Source organism: Sus scrofa, chromosome 2 (genome assembly GCF_000003025.6).
Source record: "Sus scrofa isolate TJ Tabasco breed Duroc chromosome 2, Sscrofa11.1, whole genome shotgun sequence".
Taxonomy (NCBI): Eukaryota; Metazoa; Chordata; class Mammalia; order Artiodactyla; family Suidae; genus Sus; species Sus scrofa.
Genome location: NC_010444.4, coordinates 8,771,850 through 8,780,122, shown reverse-complemented (window position 1 = coordinate 8,780,122; position 8,273 = coordinate 8,771,850). Strand labels below are relative to the sequence as shown.

Sequence of the window (8,273 nt, the reverse complement as noted above, 5' to 3'; positions counted from 1 at the left end):
GCAGGGCAAGATCCGGAGTCATCAAAGGAAGATTAAATTATGCTCTGAGGCAGCCAAGGGGTTGTTTTAGGAAGGTTTTTGCCTGTGAAGCTTGCAGGGAGCTGGCCCTCCACCCTGAGCTCACACCCTCTGTGAGATTTTTCGGCTCCTAATTGGGCCTGAGTTATCCGTCTGTTCCTGTCCTGGTGGAATGTTGTTTCAAGGAGCCTGGCGACTTCCCACTGTGGCTGCTGGAGGTGAGCCAGGGTATAACCCCGTTGGGGGGCAGCGCCCCCAGCCCCTTTCAAAAGAAGTGCTTGGATTCCTGAATCTGAACCCAGGAGTTCTGTTCGGCAGGATTCTGTGGATGCACTTGTACAATCCTGGGCAAACCGCCTCCCTCTGGGCCTCTTGTTTCTCTTCATTAGTTAAGTGGCTTAAAACACACACACACACACACCCCCCAGAACTCTGATTCAAACAACATATTGGGTTCATAAAATCAATTTATAATCCGACGTAGAGGAGGAGGCGGTCTGGCTAAAGTGGTGAAGGGGGTGGAGAGAACCCCCCCTTCCAGCCCCCCCACCCCATCCTTCCCTTAGCATCTTCTGCCCCAGGCCATCCCTGCTTGAGGCGGCTCCTTGATAGCAGCGATCCACCACTTCTTAGAGCCTGCGGCCTGAAAGTCAATATGTTGAAATTAACTTTTTTTTGAATATGATGCATTTGGGAAATCTTACACCCTCAGTGTGTTTTTAATTTGAGGCAGGAGAAAACTGATGTTCTTTCTTTCTTCCTTCCCCCCTTCTTTTTCTCTTTCTTCTTTTCATCATTTGTCTGACCTCTTCCAGAGTCTCCTTTAAGCCGAACTGGGCTCAATCGGTTTCCCTGTTCTTTGCTGGGTCTGGTGACAGGGATGGAGCTGGCGAGTTATACAGGTGGTTTGCCGACGTCCCAGTAGGGGACCAGAGATAGAGAGGGAAACCTGGGGAACTTTGGAAGATCACTGTAAGTTAATAATTGCTCAAGAGAGCCGACAGAACGCTGCAGCCTGGCCTGACTAGTGGAGCCGTGAGATATGCCGCAGGTCATTGGGGGGGGGGATGGGGTGAAGCCTGCATTCAGGTGAAGAAAGGGTCTTTTCTCACCCTCCGGTCCCTCGGATGATAAAACTGTAGCCCACCTAACCCTCGGGGCAGAGCCTCTTTGCCCGCCCACTTGCAACTCTCACAAGCAGTCCTATCTTCATAAATCGATTTCTTGCCTATCTCGTTGGCTTTGATGAATTCCTTTCTGTGCCTTGGCACAGAGAACTTGAACCTCAGTAAATCCAGACACGGGTGAGTGAAAACCTCTGGGTTCAAGTCTCAGTCTGGGTTCTGGCTGGGTTCAGGTCATAAGTGCTGTCAGTTGCACCAGCACGGACACGTGCTTTGTGCTGGAAGAGGTCAAGGAATCATCTAGTCCCATGAGGTCCAGAGAGGGAAGGAACAGATCTGACTCCCAGCGGCCCTTGCAGCTCCACACAGCACAATCTCGAAATCTTTCATTGAGGCAGGGGACAAGTGACACAGGGAAATCATATTCCCCAGGAGGGGAAGTCTGGGTGTTCTGGCCAATCACAGAGGCCATACTGAACTTTCTGTGGGCCACTCACCTTCCTATCCACCTATCTGTTCATCTGTTCACCTGTTGATCTCTCTCTCCATCCTTCTGGCACCGGAAAGATGATACTGGACTCCAAGTTCTTGTTCACGGCAGGTGAAGAATGATCTCTGCGAACACACAGGCAGCAAGCAAGCAAAGTCTTTGTTAAAGAAAAGCAAAGAGCTCCCAGGACGGCTGGGGCCATGAGAAGAGCCCCCTTTCTTTATGGTCCTATAGGGGTTTTTATTCTTTAAAGATGGGGGGGTACCAACGTGGGCTCCAGAAGGATGTGGATTTCTCCCATTGACCTTGCTCAGTGACTCATGTCCGTCCTTGTCCAACAGGGGTCTTAGGGTTGGAAATGTCCTGTAAGTTTTGTGGTTTCTTTGTCCTTTTTTTTTTTTTTTTTTTTAAATATTTTATTGGGAATGCAGCCACTTTGGAAAACAGATTGACAGTTTCTTTTTTTTCTTTTTTTGGTCTTTTTAGGGCCCCGCTCACGGCAACACCGGATCCTTGACCAACTGAGCGAGGCCAGGGATCGAACCCACAACCTCATGGTTCCTAGTCAGATTCGTTTCCACTGTGCCACGACGGGAACTCCTCTTTGTCCTTTTCTTTCCTTAGATTAAGTCACCATGCCTCTCATTCCTTTTTTATCAGTTGAGGACTGGGCTAGAGATTCACATTTCCTGTGGTAAACAAGGCCTGTGGAGGTGTTACCCCCTGGAGCCCTGAAGCCACAAATATTAATTAATATCCATATCAAAGGAATGTATCCGAGGAGTTCCTGTCGTGGCTCAGTGGTTAACGAATCCGACTAGGAACCATGAGGTTGTGGGTTCGATCCCTGGCCTTGCTCAGTGGGTTAAGGATCAGGCATTGCGGTGAGCTGTGGTATAGGTTGCAGACTCGGCTCAGGTCCCGTATTGCTGTGGCTCTGGCATAGGCTGGTGGCTACAGCTCTGATTCGACCCCTAGCCTGGGAACCTCCATATGCTGTGGGAGCAGCCCCAGAAACGGCAAAAAGACAAAAAGACAAAAAAAAAAAAAAAAAAAAAAAAGAATGTATCCGAGCCCATGCTCCTACAGTTAGTATTCTGTCTCACTTTCATCTCTCTATCCATCCATCCTTCCTTTCTTCCTCCATCCAGCCATCCTTTCTTCCGTCCATTCGTCCATCCTTCCTTCCTTCCATCCTTCTTTCCATTCAGTGTGTCTCAGGGCTTTGTGTGTATGAGGCCTCATGCTAGGAGCTACGGTGCCTGCTGCACCTTCCAGTCTGCTTGTCAGAGACGACAGCAACTTAGGAATAATTGCAGCAAAAAGGAGGCTGACCTCAGTGCCATGGGAGAAGGCCACACGGTTCTGGTGGTCTCAGGAAAGGGAGAAAATGACCAGCTTTGCAGGATCCAGTTGCCCAGAGAGGGTGAGGTTTGCACTGGGCACCGATAAGCTCCAGGCAAAATTGCGGAGGGACCTGCAGACTCAGTGCCGTGAGTACAGGGCGTGGTGGGAAAATGGGAGCTAGAGTGGCTGAAACAGCATGGACAGAATCTCCCTTCCTACCCAGGGCAGTGGCCTTGGTCACATCACTGGGATAGTCTCAGAGGAACGGGTGTCCCTGGGCATCTCTTTCCCTCTGGGTGGGAGGGGGGAGCTGCGGAGGCTGCGGCTCACTGACCGAGTCAGGCTCAGGGGTGCCTAAGCTCACTCTGCACAGAATCTGGGTCTCTTGCTCCCCATCAAGTTCCCACCCAGTTGAGTGGGCTGTTTGAACCCTCCAGGAAATACCCCAGGGCCAGGGGCTCATCCTTCCTGGTGGCTGTGCTGAAGCCCTGAGCCTCTAACACCAATGATTCTGCTCCTGTCCTCGGGTGGCTCCGGCAGAAGAGGGGGCTTGGGGGGGGGTTCAGGCAGGACCTGAGCACGGGATTGTCCTCAGTGTTCAAATCATAACCACCTGCCCTCCCCCCCAACCCCATAGGCTGATTCTAAAATTTCCTTGATAGGAACAGAGCAGGCCAAGGAAGAGAGTCCCCACAGACCTGCTAGTTGCTCCACCACTTGCTAGTTGCTGTTTGGCCTTGGGCCAGTGTGTCTAAGCCTCTTTAAGCCTCAGCTTCCCCACTTACAAAATGGGGAAATTAATACCTACCTTGCAAAGTTGTGGTGCCAAGCCCACGATACTCAATTTGAGGATCAGCCCTAAGGGAACAGCAAGGCTGAGCAGTGCCAAAAGAGGAGGAAGAGAAGGTTGGTTGGGAGAAGGGAGGACAGAAGTGGTGCCCTTGGACCCCTGAGTCACAGGCCAGAACGGCTTCAAGGTGGGTGGACCTCTTGAGGCTGCCCTTGGGCACCTGGGGTCTGTCCTGGCCCAGCCAATCACCGCTGAGCCCCTCACGTTGCCAGCCAGGCTGGGCCTCGGCTGTCACCCCAAATGAGAACGGGCAGGGACCCAAGATCATTCCGGGACCCAGGACGACCCGACCGAGGAATTACTCTCCAGCAACTGGAGCCCTAGCCGCCCAGCAGCATTGAGGGCACGGCTGGGAGAGTCGCCCCCTGCTGGTGCACTTTGAGAACTGCATCTCTCGCCTCGACGGAACGGTTTCGGAACCCTCCCGCCGGCTAGCTACCCAAACCCAGAACCCCGCACAGCGAACGGGCTGATGAGGACTTGCAACCACTCCCGCACACTGGTCAACTGCCCTAAGAACCTGAGGGGGAGGACCTCAGTCTGACTCTCCTTAGCTGCGGGCTGATGCGACAGATGCCACGGTCCCCATGTCTCCTGCACGGCTTTCTGCTCAGCACATCTCTTACACCCAGGATGGCCGACTCAGATGCCCAAGGGGCCCGTGATGTGAAGGAGGGGGGGGGTGGGCTAGGCGGCGGCTGCAGCGATCGGCCTGCGCAGGCGAAGTGCAGAGCGCATGTCCAGTTACCAGGGCGGCTCAGCACCAGCTGGCGTTGCCATGGGGATGTGCAGGCTCGGGGTTGCCAGATCTTCAGATACTTTAAAAATAGCTTGAAATCTGGACTTCTGTGCGAAAATTTCCAATTGTGTAGGCGACCCCTCCTCCCACATTCTGGAATCCCTTTGTCTTTTCTGCTTCTACCACCTATGGGAGCCACAAACTCCATCAAGTGATTCCTTGTAGAAGAAGGTAGGGTTTCCTGGGGCCTCTCCTCACACTTCCTCCTTGCTGGCCCCCAGGACTGGGTGAGCAGGGCTTTCCGGAGTTTGTTCATTGGGCAGACATGTATCTGGAGCCAGGCTGGGCGGTGTGCAGAAAGGTGTTGAAGATGCAAGGAAATGAGGAAGACCCAGAGCCTTGCTTGGGGGTGGGGGAACCCCTGGAGGCATCCACGGAGCTCTGTGCCAGGGTTCAGGCCCCCTGAGGACACGGCCCCACATGCTTTCCCACTCAGGCCTCATCTCCGTGTCACGTGTTTCTCTCTGTGCCAGCATCTGCGATGGGGGTGGGTGGGTTTGGCACCATGTCACACTCATTGTCTTTCTGCATCTTTATGCTCGTGGTCCCCAGGGCCAGCTTCTTCCTGGCTCTGCATATATCACCCCTTCCGAGAGGCCTTCCCAGACCACGCTAGCTGGACTGGCATCCTCAACTCTAGTCGCCCCTACTCTATCTGGCATCATGCTTTTCAGAGCACTGATCACTGCCTGAAGTCGTGGGCTGGCTTATTCTCTAGCGTCCCTCCCCCTCAAAGGGAGGCGATGAGGGTGGGGCCTGAGTCTGACCAGGCTTATAAGGAGGGGCTCGCCGAGTTCTGATTCGGTAGACGCACTCTCATTACAAGTCCTTGATGTCTTTTCAGGAAGCAGCCTTAGCCGAGGTAGTGTCCAGGCCTGGATCCCCCTGGCTGGGCACAAAGAAAATAGTTCCAACCGTTGTAAAGAGGGTGGGTGACGGGTCCTATGAAATGGTAAAGCCCAGACCCTGTCACGGGGTGTGGTGTCCCCAGATCCTGGCTGGAAGCTCGGAGCTCATTTCACAGCTGCCCCTCTGCACAGCCCCTCACCCCCCACCCCCCGTGAGCAGTGTTTTACTTTGCTTTTGCCTTCGTTCCTGCCCACAGCCCTCGCCCAGGCCTACTCTGCAGTTGGTCTCCCTCAGCTTGGCAAGAAGAACTGAGCGAAAAAGATGAGCTGAGCCTCTGGGAGCAGACGGAGAGGAAGACGAGAAGCAGCAGACGCAAGAGCGGGGGCAGGGATGCTCAAAACTGAGAAAGCCCAACTCAGCTGCCCTTTCCTGGGCCTTGGGCTTCAAGCCTCCCTCTTGGGGAAGGACTTTGGCAGATGGAGCTTTACCATGAGGCAGGCAAGGGCCAGGCACAGCTGGGCTCCTGCATGTAGAGGACTTGGCAGCAGGGACTGGTTTGATGGCGAAGATGCCAACAGCCAGGTCCATAGATGCTTGGGCAGGGGAGTGAGCCTGGAGCTGGGGCTGGGGCCGGGGGAGGGAGAAAGGTCAGGCGGCTTTCAGTTGGTGTGTTTGTATCTGCTGAGCCCGCGGGGTACAGAATCATAGGCAGCTGGCCCAGGTGAATTCATCTGAGTTTCATCCATGCTGTTGATGAAATTCAGAGAGGTAGTTTATCATGTTTACAGAGAATCCAAAGCTGGGACAGAGGGTACCCACATAGGAGGAGAGAGCCAGCATCCAAAGCCACTGGAGGGCTGAAGGCTGGCTGAGCCTGCCACTTTGCAGGTATGCCACTTTGCAGGGATGCCACATTGCGGGGATGCCACTTTGGACAAGTCACAGGAACTTTTTTTTTTTTTTTTTTTTTTTTTTTTTGCAGCTGCACCTGCAGCATATGGAAGTTCCCAGACCAGGGGTCCAATCAGAGCTGCAGTTGCAGGCTTGCGCCACAGCTGCAGCAATACCAGATCTGAGCCACATCTGCAACCTATGCCACACCATCAGATTCTTAACCCACTGAGAGAGCCCAGGGATTCAGTCCTCCTCCTCACAGACACTATGTCAGGTTCTTAACCCTCTGAACCACAACGGGAACTCCCAGACAAGTCACAGGAACTTTTTGAACCTCGGCTTCCCCATCTACAAAATAGGAGCAATGCCACCTATCCTGCCATGCACCGAGGGTCAATGAGACAAGCTCCATGCAGCCCCCAGCATGGTGCATGGCCCAGAGGGAGCCCCTGATCAATCGTTGGTGGCGGCTGCCATGATTAATGACAGCATGAGCTCCTCAAGGGCAGGGGATCTGTCTTTCTGTGCTGTATCCCCAGCGCCTGGTACGGCGTGGGCTCTGAACAAATGTTTGTCAGATGAATGAACAAGATGAAATCTGACAGGGATAAATGTCAGTTCTTGGACTCGCATCCAAAGACCCAGCTGCACATGGATGCACTAGGGGGAGAAACGGGTTTGCAACAAACAGCACATGTGATAAAAGTTGAGGGATTTAAGCTGCTAGAAATGTGGGATTTAAGCCAGCGTGAGGTGGCTGCCAAAACTAGCCAGAGCAAACTTGGGTGGCATGATAAAAGGTCTAATGCTCAGAAGGAGGGAGGCCACGGAGGTCAGACCAGCCTCAGGAGCCACATCTCATTCTGGACTCCCCCTGGAGAGAGACGGGTCCCCAAGAGCCAAGTGGAGAATGAGGCCTAAACCACACTGAGACGCAGTGGAAGAAACCAGGGCACTGACCCAGGTGAGGAGAAGCTCACAGGATCCTCCTGGCAGCAGGTGTTCAGATCTTGCCTCCCCTGATTGCTCTGGACAAGCAGTCAATGGCTCTGAGTCTCAGTTTCCTCATCTGTAAAATGGGCAAATCACAGATTGGAGTTCATTGGGCAAGACTGGAGAAGAGCAGGACTGGAGCCCAGGCCTCCCTGGACTTGCTCCCTCAGCTCCTCTGCTGAGCTGTTCCTGCTGGAGGCTGGCTGGCTGGGAAGCTGTGAGTGGCCAGCATCGACATCCCCTTTGTGGACTGGCCCAGGATGACAGGTGTGACCCTTCTTACCCCGACTTACCCCCTTTCCTCCACTGGAGGCCGAATTTATAGTTGGGTAGCTTTTCCTGCGGCCCGCTTCCCTCTCATCAGCATGCTTCTGGGTGTCCGTTGTGCTGTTGTGCCTGGTGCTTGCGCGCAAGAGGCTGAGCTCCAGCTCCCTCTTCCTCCCACAAACCGACCCCTTGTCCCGCCTGGGAGTCTCTGTGCGCCCTCTGGTGGCCGCTAGGGGCACTGTGCTGGGCTCAGCGCCAACCAGAATGGGGTTGGAATCAGCCATCTCGGTACGAATCCCAGCCCTCCATCAGCGGATGAACCTAAGCTTAAATACGACGTGGTACCCGCACACAATGGAATATTATTCAGCCTTAAAAAGGAAGGACATTCTGACACATGATACAATGTGGATGAGCTTTGAAAACATTATACGAAGTGAAATAAACCAGACACAAAAGGACAAATGTTATATGGTCCCACTTAGAAGTATCTGGAATAGGAAATTCAGGCCCTCTATGACAAGCTGCCAGGGACTGGGGTAGAGGGATGGGGAAGCTATTGCTGAATGAGCACAAAGTTTCTGTTTGAGATAATGAAAAGTTCTGGAAATGCATAGTGGTGATGGTTGTGAATATGCTTAA

General features: G+C 53.4%; 1 long non-coding RNA gene across 2 annotated transcripts; it reads right to left on the bottom strand.

Moving 5' to 3' along the window:
• On the bottom strand, positions 136 to 7,822 carry LOC110259245. Of its 2 annotated transcripts, XR_002341459.1 has the most exons (4): positions 7,658 to 7,822; positions 7,332 to 7,440; positions 1,640 to 1,757; positions 136 to 661 (listed from the first exon to the last, which is right to left on the bottom strand). It is a non-coding gene; the product is annotated as an uncharacterized LOC110259245 (long non-coding RNA). The 2 variants fall into 2 exon arrangements; XR_002341458.1 differs by lacking the exon at positions 7,332 to 7,440 and having other exon boundaries at positions 143 to 661.